At 39.6% G+C, this 19759-nt stretch overlaps 2 pseudogenes; both read left to right on the top strand.

The window, feature by feature from the left end:
• Nucleotides 1-3852: 3852 nt before the first annotated feature.
• LOC100430679 (E3 ubiquitin-protein ligase RING2 pseudogene) lies at nt 3853-4852 on the top strand (annotated as a pseudogene).
• Nucleotides 4853-9930: 5078 nt separating this feature from the next.
• Nucleotides 9931-11106, top strand: LOC710592 (hsc70-interacting protein pseudogene; annotated as a pseudogene).
• The last annotated feature ends 8653 nt before the right edge of the window (nt 11107-19759 follow it).

Raw genomic sequence — 19759 nt, 5'->3', positions numbered from 1 at the left:
CTCTGAAGGATGCAAGACCCCTGATTTCCCACTCCACACTCTATATTTCTGTGTGTGTGTCTTTAATTTCTCTAGCGCGGCTGAGTTAGGGTCTCCATGACTGAGCTGGTCTTGGCACAAGGTCAATGGAGAAGAGGCAGACAAGGAAAAAGGGAGCCAAATATTGGAAGGATTATCTGTGTGGATACTGAAAGATCTAGAATTATAACAGGAGTGTTGGACAGAGCAGCAGGGCAGGTGCTAACATCTTCCATTAACGTGGAGAGCAGGACAGGGCCTGGAGATGATTGTGCTAAGGAGGGCTAGTGAGTAATATAGACTAACGGCATAGGCTGCAAAGCCAGGGCTTTTTCAGAAGGAGGATGGGACACTAGTCTGGATGTGGCAGTGGGCAAGGTGAGCAGGTACTCTACCCCCAGGCCTAGTGTTACAGAGCTTAATGAAATGTAAATAGACGCCAATTGATAGAGCTACAAGGGAGGCAGTACACTCAGATAAGATCATGATTTTGGTCACAGCAAGAAGGAAGAGGGTCAGAGGAGGTCCCTAAGGAATTTACTGGTGATGCACCATGAGCTCCAGAGGCTGCAAGAGAGGATTTTCAGGAGGTCAGGAAGGATAAGAGAGAAGGAAAAGAGTTCAAGTCTTTTTTTTTTTCACTAATGATGTAGTTTATATCCTCCCATACTAACAGATAAAAACACATACATTCTCTAGGCACAAAGCTTGTATTCATAAATAACTCTCTGCCTAAAGACAAAATTTCAATTAATATTCACAATGGGAATCTAATTATTTAACTTATTTAACACAACCATGAATCTAAAATGTTATCGATAAAACCTAAGAAGTTTTATCACAAAACCGGGGACGTGCATTAGTAATCTATACAACTTACATTACATCAGAAAAGGAATTGAATATTTCCCTTGATTTTTATACAAAAATTAGCTGGGCATGGTGGCACATGCCTGTAATCCTACCTTTTCAGCAGAGTGAGGCACAAGAATCACTTGAACCCAAGAGGCAGAGGTTGCAGTGAGCCAAGATTGCACCACTGCACTCCAACCTGGGCAACAGAATGAGACTTTGTCTCAAAAAAAAAAAAATTCCCTTCATTTTTAGTGATTTTCAAATTTCATAGCACAGATTAAAAAAACAAACCCTGTAGAAACATATTTTAAATACATTTAGAACACCAAGCTAGCCCCAATCTGTTGAAACTGACTGATAAATATGTGCAATAACTAGACAGACTTCAGTTGTCATGGTACTGGAGGTCTATCTATCAAAAATCCTTTGGGATTAATTTCTCAATGAAAACGTATGTTTGTAAGTAGTGCAATAATATAAACTTGGAAACATACCTAGAGTCAGGAGAGAGATGAAAAATAACACACAAGTCAATCTTATTTCTAACCTGTCAGCATAAAGCCTTCTGGCTCCCAAACACCCAACATTGTCCCTCAGTATACAAATTAAGAGTAGAATGACTTTACCCTACTAGCTGACATTCTTCTACAGAATAATCTTTCACTGCATATCAAAGCAGGGCTCAAGCTTCATTCATCTGCTTCCACAACATGTAATTAGCAGAGCACACCAAATTTATAAGCTGATGTGGCAACTCAAAATGCTAAACACACTTTTCTAATGGAAGCAAACTGGATTTTCTTTTCTGTTGTTCATTCTATATACTGTATTATTCTTTATTTTATTTATTTATTTATTTATTTTGAGATGGAGTCTCCCTCTGAGGCCAGGCTGGAGTGCAGTGGCACCATCCCTGCTCTCTGCAACCTCCGCCTCCTGGGTTCAACCAATTCTCTTGCCTCAGCCAGGTCCCAAGTAGCTGGGACTACAGGCACCTGCCACCATACCTGGGTTTTGTGGGTTTTTTTATTTTTAGTAGAGATGGGATTTCACCACGTTGGCCAGGCTGGTCTCGAACTCCTGAGCTCAGATGATCCACCAGCCCCAGCCTCCCAAAGTGCTGGGATTACAGGCCTGAGGTACTGCACCTGGCTGCCACATTCTTGAAACTTATGTGGCTACCAATTTAAAAAAAAAGTAGGGAAGCTTTAAATATATCTTTTTTTTTTCTTTTTTTCTTTTTTTTGTTTTTGAAATGGTGTCTTGCTCTGTTGCCCAAGCTGGAGTGCAGTGGCGCCATCTCGGCTCACTGCAAGCTCCGCCTCCCAGGTTCATGCCATTCTCCTGCCTCAGCCTCCCGAGTAGCTGGGATCACAGGTGCCCTGCTACCACACCTGGCGATTTTTTTGTAATTTTGTAGAGACAGGATTTCACTGTGTTAGTTAGTCAGGATGGTCTAGATCTCCTGGGTTTGTGATCCGCCCACCTCGGCCTCCCAAAGTGCTGGGATTACAGGCATGAGCCACTACGCCTGGCTGCTTTAAACATATCTTATACTTTTCATCAAGGCTAATGTGTCAAATGTCTCCATATATCTGGTATTTTAATAAGAAAAAAATCAAACATATATAATAAAGGACCTGAAGTGATAGAAGAACACCAAAAAAAGCACTCTTTTTTTTTTTTTTTTTTTTTTGAGATGGAGTCTCACTCTGTTACCCAGGCTGGAGTGCTGTGGTGTGATCTTGGCTCACTGTAACCTCCATCTCCCAGGTTCAAGAGGTTATCCTGCCTCAGCTTCCCAAGTAGCTGGGATTATGGGTGTGTGCCACCACACCCAGCTAATTTTTTCTTTTTTTTGTATTTTTTAGTAGAGACGGGGTTTCACCATGTTGGCCAGGCTGGACTCGAATTCCTGACCTCAGGTGATCCGCCCACCTTGGCCTTCCAAAGTGCTGGGATTACAGGCGCGAGCCACCATGCCTGGCCAAAAGCACTCTCGAATATACTTGACGAATACATTTCACAACCAATTTAATTTTTCTTTCTTCAGCAAAATCTGTCAATGAACCAATTTCTCATAGATTAACATTAAGATTTTGTTTGATTCTCTTTCCAGGACCAGAAATTCCAAAATTATGAGGGAAAAGAATAGAAAAAAGTAACAACATGGCATTACAATGGACACTAACTCAATAAACACTTGTTTCTAAAATAAGAAAATTATGGAAGAAAATACTATGGACGGAATAATTCTATGAGAATTGTCTTTAAGCATAGTAAATTTGACACTTAGTCTTCATGAAGATACTTCAGTTTACATAGAAAAGAAAATATACAAGACTCTAGGGAAAAAAGTTGGAATACATATTATGTAATATTCTGTAGGTCTAAAGACTTTTTGAGGGGGAAAGGGGAAATGATGGCCAACTGAATGTTTACTTAAGGATACAGAACTATGAAAAATTTCTGAGCCAGAAGTGTACTTTAAATGGAACCAAACTTTGTGGAAAAGAATATATATATTTAAATTAATTTATTTAGTTTTTCTGAAATGGAGTCTCGCTGTGTTGCCCAGGCTGGAGTGCAGTGGCGTGATCTCAACTCACTGTAACCTCCACCTCTCAGGGTCAAGAGATTCTCATGCCTCAACCTCCCAGGTAGCTGGGATTACAGGTGTGTGTCACCAGACCAGGCTAATTTTTATATTTTCAATAGATACAGGATTTCACCATGTTGTTCAGGCTAGTCTCGAACTCCTAACCTCAAGTGATCTGGCTGTCTCGGCCTCCCAAAGTACTAGGATTACAGGCACGAGCCATTGTGCCACGCCAAACTTAGACATATTTTTAAGAGAAAAGAAAAAGTACTGAAAATGGAGTCCCTTCCAAAAAGAAAATCATAAATTAAGGGGAAAATATTTGAATAGTCCTGCTAGTCTAGGTCAAAAAGAAAATTGGGCTGGGGGCAGGAGCTGCAATGTCTCAGGCTGTGCAAACAAATGGATCTCAACCATTAACCAAAACATGGGAGTTCAGTTTATATGAATTACAACGAACACCTGAAGAGGCGGTAATAGATGGCTTAGAAATTGGGGCTTCACCTCAAAGTCTACACAGTGAAATAATGGGCCTAATTTGTTTGGATGTGTTGAAAGACACCATGACCACAAAGGAGTGTTTACATCATTTTTGTGCAGACTGCATCATCACAGTCCTTAGAAATGACAGCAAAAGACACCCCTCCTGTCAAAAAAAAAAAAAAAAAAAAAATCTAGTTTCCAAAAGATCACTAAGGGGATCTTTCAGCTCTTGGTGGTGGTAGCAATGGGCTCAATGTTAGGGATGCCAGAAAATGCCATAGGGTGAGAAAGGAAAAAAGAGCTAGGATTATCAAAAATGAGGTGGGGTGGTAGGCAAATAATTGGGAAGGCCTCGTAAGCCTTATACTTTAGTCTAAAATGTTTGATGCACTCATCAGTAAAATTTACCCAAGTCGTGATGAGTATGAAGTTCTTGGAGAGAGAGTATTAGCCAATATCCACAAGCACAGTAATCAGTGAGCACTCAGTCTCAGCTCTGAAGAAGGACTGAAGGTACCAGTCAGGAGCAGATTACAGTGAGGCAAGAAACAACAGACTGAAAATGGTAGCAGAGCAGAAGAGAATACTGATGGTTTTCACTGTAGTGCATCCACACAGAAAAATAAGGAAACAGGCCATAGTCACAAATGGACTAAAACATCTGCTGATTCTGGGCTTGAGCTTGATCTTGACAATGCAACATTTGCCATTGATTCAGAAATGGATGGTGCTAGTGAGATTGAATTAATATTCAGGCCTCATCCCACAATTATGGAAAAAGATGATAGTGCACAGATAAGACACATAAAGACTTCAAGTGACACTGCTGTTGATCACTTATCCAGGTATCTGACTATGAGGTTAGTTTCAGAAGAACTTTGAAGCCAAGGTACATAAAACTAGATGAACCACGGCCAGAGCAAAACTCAAGTATCAGACACCATGGCCACTGGCATCACCAGACTATATGGCCAAGAGTTCAAGTCTTCAGTGGTGATCTAGGAGTCTGGGGATTCTTTGGGCAACTGACAGAAACACAAACAAGGGGTCTTGTACTACAATGTCTGATGTTCTCCTAGGCAGATTGAAGTGCTGACATCATGGGTATTAGGAAGAAGGGTGGCAGGAGAAAGGAGCTGCCAAGATCACATAGCTCTCTGGCCCTTTACTCCTGCCTATGGCAGCTGGCAATCAGGGAACACATGAGGTCGCCAGGATCATGGGGGCTGGGGGACCATTTCTCAATTTGCTGACATCAATATGTAGGCTGGAGGAATGACACATCCCACACATCTCAAAAAGTCAACTCTAGATGGGATATCTGAGGGTTTTATATAATTCTAACCAAAATCCTGCTCTCTAGATTTCTCCGTACTGTAGATAATACATTTGGTAAAGAACACATCATGAAGCCTTTCAGCTATTGGCTGTAGGAGCAACAGGCTAAATGTTAGGGATGCCACATAAAGCCATCAGGTGGGAAAGGGAAAGAAGAGGGAGGGATGAAAAAAATGAGGTGGGGAGGAAGGCAAAGAATTGGAAAGGCCTTATAAGCCTTATACTTCAGTCTAAAAATGATGGGAATCTACTGAAAGGTTATAGGCAGGGGGAAGATAGGATCATTCACTTTCAAAAAAGTGACATCACTCTGGAATGTTGCATCTGTTGTCATCAGGCTGTAAACTGAAATTGTCTAGTTCGTGTTACATTTATGAAATACAAATTGAATGACTTATGGCCAATTTTATAATATTTCCCTTAGCCCTAGAGTATCATAATAATATGGATAATACAGTCTATTTCTGAAGTGTTAGAGAATGTATCAGTCAGGGTTCTCCAGAGAAACAAAATCAGTAGGACACACATAGACATAGAAGAGGGGATTTATGATGGGAATTGGCTCATGCAATTATGGAAGCTGAGAAGCCCCATGATTCGCCCTCTGCAAGCTGGAGGCCCAGGAGAGCCAGGGGTGTCATTCAGTCTGAGTCTGAAGGCCTGAGCACCAAAGCAGCTGAGAGTGTGACTCCCCGTTTAAGGCTGAAGGCCTGAGAACACAAAAGGCCAACAGTGTTAAATCCCAGAGTCCAAAGGCCCAAGAACCTGGAGCTCTGATGTACACGTGCAGAAGAAGATGGGGATGACTCGGCTCTAAAAAAGAGGCCTTTCTGTTCTACTCCGGCCCTCAACAGATTGGATAGTGCCCATCCCACACTGGTGATGGCAGGTCCTCTTTGCTCAGCCCACTCAATCAAATGCCAGTCTCTTCCAGAAACACCCTCACAGACACACCCAGAAAGAATGCTTTACCAGCTATCTGGATGTGCCTTATCCCAGTCAAATGACATAAAATTAACTACCACAGAGAAGTTAAGGTGTAATTCATATCAAAGATCTCCTGCATACTTCACACCTGGCTAATATTGACACTTAGCCAATAAATACTAATATTCTCCACAAGACCCTTTTTATATGTATATTAGAATTAGGATTTTGTTATTTGTTATGGGAAAACATTCATAGTATTTTCTAAGAAAACATATAATATGCAGAATTCCAGAAAACAGCCCTTTGATGGTAAACAGAGCAATCTGTACTTTATTCCTTAGCATAGATACTTGCTTCTTGAAATAAAAATGGTGTTTCCAATAAGGGGTGAGTTCTCAGAAAGTTTTGTCCTTTTGAAAAAAAAAAAAAATCCTCTTATTTATTCTTCAAGCTAGTAAATATAGTGAAGAGACAGTAAAGTGAAGCAGAACTCATCATTCTACTTCCCTATAAGTTTTTTGAAGGCATTCAAATAACACTGAGCCAAAAAGATGCTTTTTCTAGCTCTTCATCTTGTCTTTGAATTTAAAATTTAAAAATTAACACAAAAAGCATGAGCAACAAAAGAAAAAACAGACTGGACTTTATCAAACTTAAAAACTTTGGTGTGTTAAAAGACATTGTCAAGAAAGTGAAAAGACAACCTACAGAATGAGAAAAAGTACTTGCAGATCATGTTTAATAAGGGTCTAGAAACCAGAATACATTTTTTTAAAACTCTAAAGACAATTTTAAAAAGACAAGCCAATTAAAAAATGGATAAAGGACTTGACTTGAACAGACATTTCTCCAGAGAAGATATACAAACGGCCAAAAAGCACATGGAAGGATGCTCAACACCATTAGTCACTAAGGAAATGCAAATCAAAACCACAGTGTGATAACACTTGATACCCACTAGAAGGGCTAAAATTAAAAAAAAAAAAAAAAAAAAAAGATAATAACAAGTCTGGTTAGGATGTGAATGTAAAATGGTGTGGCCCTTTTGGAAGATAGTCTGGCAGTTCTTCAAAAGGTTAAACATTGAGTTACTCTATGACCTAATCACTCAAGAGAAATGAGAAAAGCCTACACAGAAACTTGTACATGAATGTTCATAGTAGCATTATTTGTAATAGCCAAATGTAGAAAATAAATGTCCATCAACCATGAATAGGTGAATGTAAGGTTTTTCAAATGTAGAAAGCAGCAAAATGCTATACATGCTACTGTGGGGACCCACTCGGCCCCCAGAGTTGGTATGAAGATTGTTTTAAACTGAAGGCATTTGAGGGTCAACAGATGTGGAAAGAAGCTTTTTGGAGCTTCCCTTATCCTACTAGAAGCAGAAACTTCTAGGAGTGAGGCTGCCACAAAATCCCTCTCCAGGGAGTTTTACAGCCCAGAAAAAGATGAAGACCACTTGTACCTACATAAACAAAAATCATCACAAATTTTCTTATCTTCTATTTGTTCCCCTAAAAATCCATTTGTCTTTCATAAGGAAACCATTGGATCTGCCCACAGAAGTCCCTTCTTCCCTCTCCTCTTCCCCTATGAAAGCTGCCATATAAACCTCTACTTTAGCAGTTCAGGAGCCGCTTCTTTTGTGTTCTACATATGAATAAACTTTATCTTTTCTCCTGTTAATCTGTCCATTGTCAGCTAAATTAGCATACCCCAGTCACTGAACCTAGATTGGTAGGGAAAAAGGTTTTTCCTCTCACATCACACTATGAATGAACCTCGAAAACATTATGCTAAGTCAAAGCAATCAGCCACAGCAGGTCACATGTTGTGTGAATCTATTTATATGACATATTCAGAACAGGCAAATCTTTACAGACAGAAAGCAGATTGGTGGTTGCCAGCGGCTGGGGGAAAGAGGAACGGGGAGTGACTGCCTATGGGTACAGGGTTTATTTACGGGTAATAAGAATGTTTGAAACTAGATAGAAGTGGTGGTGGCCAAACTTTGTGAATGTACTAAGTATCACTAAATTGTTCATTTAAAAGTGTTTATGTGAGTTTCACTTCAATAAAAAAAAAATTAAAAATTTAACTGGGGCTCAACTTTGATGAACCTTGAATGACAAGATAAAGTCTTTAGATTATAGCCCATAAATAACTGGAAACATTTCATAAATATTTCTTAAAAGCAAACTTAACATTTTAGGCTAATTAATTTCTAATGTATGCGTTTATCCAAGATCAAAGCACCCAGTTAGGAAGTAGAGCATTCAATCGACTTGTCTAAATGAAGCTCCCCAATTGCCAAGCCTATGTTTTTTTATTTTTCCCCCACTTAATGAAATTGGCAAATATAGTGACTGGTTCTGTCTGCATTCAGTTGTGTGTGATCACAGAGCCCCTTTCAGTCTTTAAACAAGAATCATTTTATGGATACCTGAGATAGTAACAGGGTTTTGAAAACGCTAATCTATGATGATCTGAAAGTAGCATGAAAAAGTATGTACAATAAATGAGAAGAGTGAGATAAGAGAGAAGAGCAGTGCCAGAGACAGAGAAAATAAGTCAGAGGCAGCCAGGTGGTGGCCTGTAATGTCAAAAGATTGCTTGGCAGGAAGTGAGGCCTGAACAGGGGTTTGCTCCTTTCACATGGAACGGAGGGATCACGATCCGTTTTCTTAAGACTCAGGCAACCTGAGACAACATTTCAGCAAAACTAAAGAGGAAGGCAGACTTCTGGAAACTCAGACAACAGAAAGCCCTGTATCTGTTAATTTATACTGGATTTCTAAAATTGCTCTACATTTGTGCAGTTTACACCTCAAATGATTCACATTTTTGCCCTTGAATAGACAAAGACTGCTACAAAGGAGAGGAAAGGGGACAGAGAGCGAAGGTAACAGCTTTAAGGTCTTAGCACTTCATAGAAGCCCTGACTCCAGCCACATGGAGCCACCTACCGGGAATTGATGGGCTGCTGAGGAGGAAACCTGGTTTTTTTACCTCGCATTCAGGTTTATAAGTCAAAAGCCACATCATGACACCTAATCATTTACTTCTCTATTTGGTTTCTTTTTTTTTTTTTAATTTTCTTTAAATACTCAATTAATATAAAGCCCCACGGGATATCAGTGATAAACTCTCATTTTCAAGATAAATGAAATGGCCAATATGGTCTGTAAACTAATAGATCAATAAAAAAACACCCAGCTTAGGACTATAAGGTGACTTCTTTATGACTGAGTAAACCATCTTTAGCAGCTATTAGAGAAGAAACACTGTCATAAATCTATTTCTTACTGCATTCCCATAACACCTTATGTGTATTTCATGCCAGGAGGCCTCACCTGTAGTGAATGTATTCATCTCCGCCATTAGACCATGAGCTCTCTGAAAGTAGGAACCTTTTCCTATATTTCTGCAGTACCAGTGGTCAGCACAGCACAGAGACATAGAGGAAATGTTTAGTTAATAATATGAACTCTGTCTATGGCTCATGAGGTCAGAGACTGTATGCCTTGCTCACTGTTGTGCCTTCAATACACAGTTCAGATGTAGCACATAGTAAGACCTCAAACATGTGTTTGTTGAGTGAATGAATGAATGAATGAATAATAGATTAATTAAGGGATGCAGATATTCAGCTATTTTCATTTCTTAGAGCCCTCTTCCAGTATTAAAATATCCAAATACTTCTGCGCGCTCACGCGGAGCCAGCGCCTGGGCCTGGAACAGGGCCGTAGCCCCCAGCTTCGCCCACCACCTCCCTACCATGGACCCCCGCAAAGTGAACGAGCTTCGGGCCTTTGTGAAAATGTGTAAGCAGGACCCGAGCATTCTACACACCGAGGAAATGCGCTTCCTGAGAGAGTGGGTGGAGAACATGGGGGGTAAAGTGCCACCTGCTACTCAGAAAGCTAAATCAGAAGAAAATACCACGGAAGAAAAACCTGACAGTAAGAAGGTGGAGGAAGACTTAAAGGCAGATGAACCATCAAGTGAGGAAAGTGATCTAGAAATTGATAAAGAAGGTGTGATTGAACCAGACCCTAATTCTCCTCAAGAAATGGGAGATGAAAATGCAGAAATAACGCAGGAGATGATGGATCAGGCAAATGATTAAAAAGCGGCTGCTATTGAAGCCCTAAATTATGGTGAACTCCAGAAAGCCATTGACTTATTCACAGATGCCATCAAGCTGAATCCTCACTTGGCCATTTTGTATACCAAGAGGGCCAGTGTCTTCGCCAAATTACAGAAGCCAAATGCTGCTATCTGAGACTGTGACAGAGCCATTGAGATAAATCCTGATTCAGCTCAGCCTTCCAAGTGGCGAGGGAAAGTACACAGACTTCTAGACCACTGGGAAGAAGCAGCCCATGATCTTGCCCTTGCCTGTAAATTGGATTATGCTGAAGATGCTAGTGCGATGCTGAAAGAAGTTCAGCCTAGGGCACAGAAAATTGCGGAACATCGGAGAAAGTGTGAGCAAGAAGATCAAAGAAAGAATAGAAAGAGTTAAAAAGGTTCGAGACGAGCATGAGAGAGCCCAGAGGGAGGAAGAAGCCAGACGACAGTCAGGAGCTCAGTATGGCTCTTTTCCAGGTGACTTTCCTGGGGGAATGACTGGTAATTTTCCCGGAGGAATGCCTGGAATGGGAGGGGCCATGCCTGGAATGGCCGGAATGCCTGGACTCAATGAAATTCTTGGTGATCCAGAGGTTCTTGCAGCCATGCAGGATCCAGAAGTTATGGTGGCCTTCCAGGATATGGCTCAGAACCCAGCAAATATGTCAAAATACCAGAGCAACCCAAAGGTTATGACTCTCATCAGTTTGTCAGCCAAATTTGGAGGTCAAGTAATGCCCTTCTGATAAATAAAGCACTTGCTGAAGGAAAAGCAACCTAGATCACCTTATGGATGTCGCAATAATACAAACCAGTGTACCTCCGACCTTCTCATCAAGAGAGCTGGGGTGCTTTGAAGATAATCCCTGCCCCTCTCCCCCAAATTCAGCTGAAGCATTTTACAGTGGTTTGCCATTAGGATATTCATGTTTTCCTACTAGGAATTACAAATTTTAAACACTTTTTAAATATTCAAAATATTTAAAACAAATTTAAAGGATCTGTTAATTCTTATATTTTTCTTTAGTGATCGTTTTGGATTATTTTCTTTGAATTGGGCAGGGAAGATACTTATGTATGGAAGATTATTGCTCTAATTTGAGTGAAATAAAAGTTATTAGTGCGAGGCAAACATAACTCATTTGAGGATAAAGTTTGTGTTGGACATGTGGTTCATGATGCATTTTGACTTGTCTTTTTAAATGCTTTATCTTTTTCTTTAAAGATTTATTTCAATAAAACTAATTGGAACCACCCGTATTTCAGAAAAAAAAAATCCAAATAAAGGCTTTAAAAAAAAGGCCATGTGGACATTTTGCCCGTACATCACCAAACATTTTCATGGTGGATATATCTAGATGTGTAATACTATGAACCTGGGTGACTGTATATCATACTTCTTTAGATACTTTAACGTGGTTCAGTACAAGCATTTTCAATCATTTTCTTTGTGAGCACTATTTGTTAATTCTCCTTTATGTGAAACAAAAAATGGACTTCTAATCTAGCTCCTTTCTAGACAAGAGCTATTCTGTCCTGGGTAAATCAGCATCTGAGTGTACATGATTTTTCTGCTGTTCTTTCTTAGCTGAAATGCCCTCTTGCTCGGGGAAATGATCTGAAATTGCTGCTCATGATTTGCCTCTCAGAACTTTGTGTCATCAAGGGTGGCTGTGGCCTGGTTTCATGCCTTTAAAGTAAATTTCTTTTGGACAGAAATGTTCATATGCTGTACTAAACCATTACAAAAGCAATGTCCTTTTCGCCTTTTGGAAACAATAACAAAAGTAAGCAGGGAAAAGTACAGTCTTTTAGTATTTAAAGCATGACTTTTTACATTGATGTATATTTAAAACTTGCTTATCAGATATTTTAGCAACTATAGTTTATTAACTCGCAGGCTAGTATAACTAAAAAAAAGAATGGTAGATATGTAAAATTCTAACACTGACTGGAGACATTGGGAAATCTGAAGTATCTTCAGATTCATAGAAAACATATTATTATAGAATTCTTTAGGTATTAGGCATATGCTGTTTTAGCCAAAGTCTAATTAAAAAAAAAAAATACTAGAGTATAAACTACTGTCTATGGATGGATAGATACACAGATATAAGCAGATAAAGATCAACATGTCTAGTCAAAGTCTTAAATTTTTCAAAAAATGTAGTATAAACTGTTGAATATGTATAGTCAAAAATCTCCATTTTTTTCAACTACTTACAATACAAATCAGTTCTGGTATATTTGCTTCTATTTAAAAAGATTTGTGCACATTTTCATTTGTAACTTTGGACCAAATATTTAGCTGTTATTATGACAAATGCCAAAGCTATGACTAAGTCACAGTATAGGAAAAAGTGACAGAGGATTACTAAATATACATGGTATATATATATATATAGTTTACAAAGAATTATTGTTATTAATGCTAACTAAATCTGCTTTTGTTTTATGTCACATTCCCTAAGAGACCCATTTTCTGGCCTGCCAGAATGTTCTGATTAATAGAGTGGATAATGTCAACATATCCAGACAATCAAAGTCATTTTCTGTGTGATAAATGTGAAAATGTTTGAGTCCTGGAAAACTTCTCACATCCACCTTGCCAAGAATTTCCTCTCTCATCAGAAATATTTTAGGAAAATCCAAAGCTCGAATTTCTTATTACTGTGCATTTACTCACAATAGTCTTTGACAAGAGTCTCTTGATTCTCAGCTTGGCTTATGGGGGCGTTCCAAACTCGTTTTCTTTGAAAGGGAGATTTTCCTTTGCTATCGGTAAGTCAATGCTAGACTTTAGTTTGGTTACTAGCTTACATATTTGAATAGAAGATTTAAAATTGGCATCAAAAGCAAAGGTGCCCACAGACACTGTTCCCAAATAGAACCACTGTCAGCACTGTGAGCTAAACTGAGCCCAAAGAGCAGTGGCTAAGAACACACAAGAACAGACCCCGGGACCTACATGAAGGTGGAGGGTGGGAGGAGGGTGAGGATCGAAAAACTACCTTTCAAGGACTATGCTTAATACCTGGGGGATGAAATAATCTGTACAACCTCCTGTGACATAAAATTTACCTATATAACCAATCTGCACATGTACCCCTGAACCTAAAAGTTAGTAAAAAGAGACATAAAGAAGAGAAAAGAAAGAATTCAGCAATCTATGAACTTGGATTGAAGGGGAAAAAAAAGGTTCTCTAATCTATAACTAAAATTTTGCATTTCTATTATGAATATGGCAACAAACTATAGTAGCATTAGGAGTACCTAAGACTTTGTCACCAAGAATGATGACAGGAATGTTCGTAACTCAGTATAGGCATTGCAGAATTCTCAAAGCATGGTTTATTATTATTACTACCTCAAAACTGTAGTAAATGATTGGACCCACCACTAGATCTTGTTTAATGCATTAATAGACATTTGTTTTGCTGTATCACACATATACAAAGAATACACAAGAAACATGTTGTACTTTTCAGGACAAAAGAGTTATTAATATAACAAACCTTATAGGGTTGTTATTGTTATTTTTTCCCAAAGAGTTTCCTCTGTAAGAATTAAACTAAAAACAGTTATATCATCATGGTTGCAGTAATGTCAACAAATGTAAAATTTATCATATCTCAAATTATGCCTGTAATCCCAGCATTTTGGGAGGCCGAGTCAGGTGGATCACCTGAGGCTGGGAGTCTGAGACCAGCCTGGCCAATACGGTGAAACCCCGTCTCTACTAAAAATACAAAAAATTAGCCGGGCATGGTGGCAGGCACCTGTAATCCCAGCTACTTGGGAGACTGAGGCAGGAGAATCGCTTGAACCTGGGAGGCGGAGGTGGCAGTGAGCTGAGATGTTCCACTGCACTCCAGCCTGGCCGACAGGGTGAGACTGTCTCAAAAAAAGGAAAGAAAAGAAAAAGTATGTTATGCTTAAATTGATTGTATTTGGAGAAATCCAAATGTTTGGGATAATATAAAAATAACATACAAATAAAGCTATAGTGAAATTAAAATCCTGATATCTTCATCATGTATACATAAGAATAGAATTTAAATTTAAATTTCTTAACAATTGTGTGCAAACATATCATCAAAATCTTAACAATACAGAAGACTAATACAATTATTGAAATTGTTTCTGGTCAAAATTACCTTAATTGTGGTTTCTTAATTCTTAATTCTGGTTTAAGAGTGAATCTATAACTATTAATATTTCAAATTTTGTGGGTTTAACTTTAATTTGTAATTTTTATTTTAATATACAAGATGTGGTTACATAGTCATGAGAAAAATTGCCATTTCTGAGTAAAACCTGGTGAAGTTATATAAAAGACCCAACTGACTTGAATAATTAATAATACTGGGGATTTTTTTTTTCCCTGCAAAAATGGTCTCCGTGCTCCCTCTGGTGGCTTCTCTGGAAAATTGACTTGTCTGTTCTCCAAAGTTGTTTCCAGGGCTTAAAATTTCAAAGAAAATTTACCAAAACTCTAAATAAGCAGCGAAGCTGCCTGAAAAATAAATGCCTAGCATTAAAGATATTCATTTACCTATCCTCGCATTCAAAACCATTCACTGGGTACTCACTACGTCAGATTCTGCTTTGGGTGTCAAAGGCTCAGTGACATCCCAGGAAGCACCAGGCCTGCCATCAGGCGGCTCACATGCAGTGGGAATGACAGACAAAGTCAAGGAAGCAAAGAAATAAAATACCTAGAAATTCTAGCAGAAACAAGGAGTCAAAATGGAGAAGAGCATTGAGTAGTAAGCTGAAGTCTTCCTTCTGAGTAGATAAGTGGCCTCAAGGATAAGGAGTTGGCCCTGTGAGAACCGGGGCGGCATGGCTGGTCTAGCACAGAGCAGGTGCGGAGACACTATGGTGCAGAAGCCCGGGTCTGGGCGGCCATGACCCCTAGGGCGTGGTGAGCCCAGGGGAAGTAGCCACGTGAAGAGTTTGGGGAGCAAAGCAGGGTGGAGTCAGGCAGTTCCCTAAAGAGCATGGTAAACATGGTAAGACATTTGGATTCTATTCAAACTGTAGTGAAAATCTACTTAAGAGACATTTGCAAGAGAGTGAGTGAAACAATTTATTCTTTAATAAGATAACTCTTGCCGCTACAAGGAGAATGGGTTGGAGGGAAGCATATCAGTTCACAAGGCTGTTTCAGTTGTGCAGGCAAGAGATGGCAGGACTCCCACTAGGACACGACAGTGGGGGTAAGAAAGTGTTCTAACATGGAGAAAAGCTGAAAGAAAAGTGCGAAGAACACCTGTATTTCTTCTAATTGTGACTGTTTTGATGTACATGCTTTCTAAAGATACACACATATTTTGCCAAATAATCTAAAAGTAAATTACAAATATCATAAGACTTCACCCCTCGCGTTTATACCTTCATATCCTAACAAATTCTTCTATATAACCAAAATCTTTTCTATAAGTAAAAAACTTACCAAAAAACTTAATAATTTCTAAAATCTAATCCACATTCAGATTTCCCCAGTTGTCTCTGAAAGCTCTTTTAGAGCGGGCATTTCAAATCAGGATGCAGTCAAGGTGCATGCATTGCATTTGGTTATTATTTTCCTTTAGTCTATTTTAACATTTCCTCCATCTCTTTTGGGTGTATGTGTGTTACACGGACTTTTTTGGAGAGTTCAGCAAGACAGTTGTCTTATGAAATTGCTCACATTCTAGATTTGTGTTTATTTGTTTCCTCATTTTTTTTCTTATTCTTATATCCCCAGATTTTCTATTTTCTCCAGAAATTAGTCCAATAATTGATTAGGTTACAGTTAAGCATCTTAAGCAAGAACATGTCATATATGCTATAGTGCATGGTACCATACAGCACATAATCCCAGCTTGTCTTGTCATTAGTCACATTACATTGGATTATTTGGTAATCCAGCCAGATTTCTAATTTATAAAGGTTTATCTTTTACCCTTGCAATTAGCAAGTGATCTTTGGGGTGCTATCTTGGCACCATGCAAATATCCTTGCTCCCAGAAAACCTTCCACCTAATAGTTTTGTATCCATCGATAAACCTTGCTTAAATCAATTATTACAATGTGGTTGATATTCTAACTGCAAAATGGTGATTTTTCAAAATCTTTCATTTGTTTCTACATTTATTAGCTGGCATTCATCTGCAGAGAAGAGTTTAAGGAGTTTTTTGTTTTTTGTTTTTTGTTTTTTGGAGACAGAGTCTCACACTGTCGCCCAGGCTGGAGTGCAGTGGTGCGATCTCTGCTCACGCAAGCTCTGCCTCCCAGGTTCACACCATTCTCCTGCCTCAGCCTCCCGAGTAGCTGGGACTACAGGCGCCCGCCACCATGCCCGGCTAATTTTTTGTATTTTTAGTAGAGATGGGGTTTCACCATGTTAGCCAGGATGGTCTCGATCTCCTGACCTCATGATCCACCCACCTCGGCCTCCCAAAGTGCTGGGATTACAGGCGTGAGCCACCGCACCGGGCCCTAAGAAGTTATTTTTAATTAACCATTGAAGTTGAAAATATTAGAATGTTTGAATGTTTAGGGATGGGGCACTTTTCTTTTACCCTTCTAGGTTATCTGAATGTGGCCCTGGAAATTAAACCAACAGAAAACAGATGAACAAGAGAAAAACAGAGTTTATTAACATCTGCAGCATGCATACATGTGGAGAAACTCAGTGATGAGTAACTGAAGGGTGATTAGAACTTAGGCTTACATACCATCTCAACAAAGAACAATAAACTTACAGAGAAGTGACAAGATTTTAAAAATGGGTTTAGGTTTTTAGGGCTAGCAAACTGTGGGAAAGTAAATGTAACAGGGAAACTAATGGAAGAAATGTGCAGGGTTTGCTGTGCAGATTCCTCTTGGTGCCATTTCTGGGCTACAAGTCTAGTGTTGTCTTTGGTGATTCAGAGACAGCCTGCTTTTAAGCAAATGGGAGGTGAGGCAGAGAGTTCTTTTTTGTTTGTTTTGTTTTGTTTGAGATGAAGTCTTGCCCCCAGACTAGATAGAGTGCAATGGCACGATCTTGGCACACTGCAACCTCCACCTCCTGGGTTCAAGCGATTCTCCTGCCTCAGCCTCCAGAGTAGCTGGAATTACAGGCGCCTGCCACCACACCCAGCTAGTTTTGGTATTTTTAGTAGAGACAGAGTTTTACCACATTGGCCAGGCTGGTCTCGAACTCCTGACCTCAGGTGATCAGCCAGCTTCAGCCTCCCAAAGTCCTGGAATTATAGGTGTAAGCCACCGCCCCTAGCCAGAGAGCGTTTTTGAATTGGTATCCAATGTTTCTCAATTATCTTCAGCTCAAAATAATCCTCATGCCAAAGTAGCATATTTTGAGGCCAGGCACAGTGGCTCATACCTGTAATCCCAGCCCTTTGGGAAGCTGAGGCAGCAGATTACTTAAGGTCAGGAGTTTGAGATCAGCTTGACCGATATGGTGAAATCCTGTCTCTACCAAAAATACAGCTGGTCATGGTGGCGCCTGCCTGTAATCCTAGCTACTTGGAGGCTGAGACAGGAGAATCGCTTGAACTGGGGAGGCAGAAGTTGCAGTGAGCTGAGGCCACACCACAGCACTCCAGCCTGGGTGACAAAGCGAGACTCCATCTCAAAAAAAATAAATAAATAAAAACTAATAAAATAATAAAAGTAGCATATTTTGGAGTGGTATATTTTGATCCCCTACAAATGCTAATAAATATTATGCAGTATGTGGATGTGTATAATTTAGGAGAGAAGAGGGAGCCAAAAGAAACAAGCCCTTGAGAAGGTGAGAAGAAAAGGAATCAAGAGCCACCGGATGCAGTTGATGTTTGGTTGGGGAGACACCTCTTTCATATGACAAAAGGGTGGAGGGGGAAGCCTCACAGAGGCTTCACCGTGAGAAAATGAAGGAATAATTCCACATCTAGGCACACCCTAAGGAAATGATTTTTAAAACAAGCTAAAACACATGTATGAAGATCCCATTATAGTAATAAGAAAAAATGTCTAAAATAGCAATAGTAGTCTGGGGACAGGGGCTCATGCCTGTAATCCCAGCATTTTGGGAGGCCAAAGCAGGCGGATCACTTGAGGTCAGGAGTTTGAGACCAGCCTGGACAACATGGTGAAACTCCATCTCTACTAAAAATACAAAAATTAATCAGGTGTGGTGGAGCACACCTATAATCCCAGCTACTCAGGAGACTGAGGTAGGAGAATCCCTTGAACCCGGGAGGCAGAAGTTGCGGTGAGCTGAGATCACGCCACTGCACTCCAGCCTGGGCAACAGAGCAAGACTCCATCTCCAAAAAACTAAAATAAGATAAAATAAAATAACAATAGTAAAGGAACAAACTGCAGTAGAGAAATGGCAAAGACTATTGCTACATTTTCGCTTTCTGTGGAATGTTATGATAACAACCCAGCAAGCGGGGAAAAATTCAAGATTATTATTATTATCATTATTACTACAAAAACTAGCAGGGCTGCAACTGCAAAGCTCGATTTTTCTGCACCAGTCATCCTTAAGGTGGCAGCAAGTCCACTTTTTACCAACACCTTAAATAGAGAGAAAATACAATAACTCTTGCAGATTTATTTTATCAGTTTTGCTCCCCCTACTGAGAATAACAAATATAATTAATTTAACTAGTTTTCTTTTTTACTGACTGGGCATAAACTATTACTCATAGAGAAAATGTTTATTTTGGAGGGTTATTTATATTTCAATATATTAATGGCAAGGAAAAAACAGAGTTTTTATACACACCACAGGCCAAAGAAATAATTCTTGTATGATTTTTTAAAAAATAAAGCACTATAATCAAGAGAAGCATGTGCCCTGGAAAGCCTAAACAATCAATATTTTGATATTTTAGATTCTAAAAACGTGCAAGCTTCTGAAAGAGAGCAGTTAAAAGCAAGCTCAGAATCACTGATAATTACTGATAGGTGAGAAAATAAAATCACATCAGTGTCTCAGCTTTTACCACAATAGTGCCACATAACTCAGAGGCATGCAGTGGCAAGCATTGATTCTCACGTTCTCAGAGCTGCATGTCGTCTGAATGGCTTTGTTCCACGTCTCATTCTCGGGTCTGGACTGGGAGCTTTGGAAAGGCTGATGCCCTGATACCACCTGGAGAAGCTGATCTAATTAACGGGCCTCAAAGGCAGCCTGGCCTATGTGGATGATGACTGCTGCTGTGTGTGCTGGGCCTGGCCTGAGGGTGATGCTGAACTACACAGAGGTTCTGTGGCGAGTGGGCTACGCTTTCTTGATAGATACATGTGGGTATCTCCAAATAGCAGAATCCTGGTTGTCAGGGAAACCTAATATTTTAGATTGCTTGAATTTATCATTTCATTCCAAGACATTTCTTGACATTTGTAGACTAG

The sequence above is a fragment of the Macaca mulatta genome, chromosome 8, assembly GCF_049350105.2.
Source record: "Macaca mulatta isolate MMU2019108-1 chromosome 8, T2T-MMU8v2.0, whole genome shotgun sequence".
Taxonomy (NCBI): domain Eukaryota; kingdom Metazoa; phylum Chordata; class Mammalia; order Primates; family Cercopithecidae; genus Macaca; species Macaca mulatta.
Note: the sequence above shows the minus strand (reverse complement) of the source record. Positions and strands in the feature narration are given on the sequence as shown.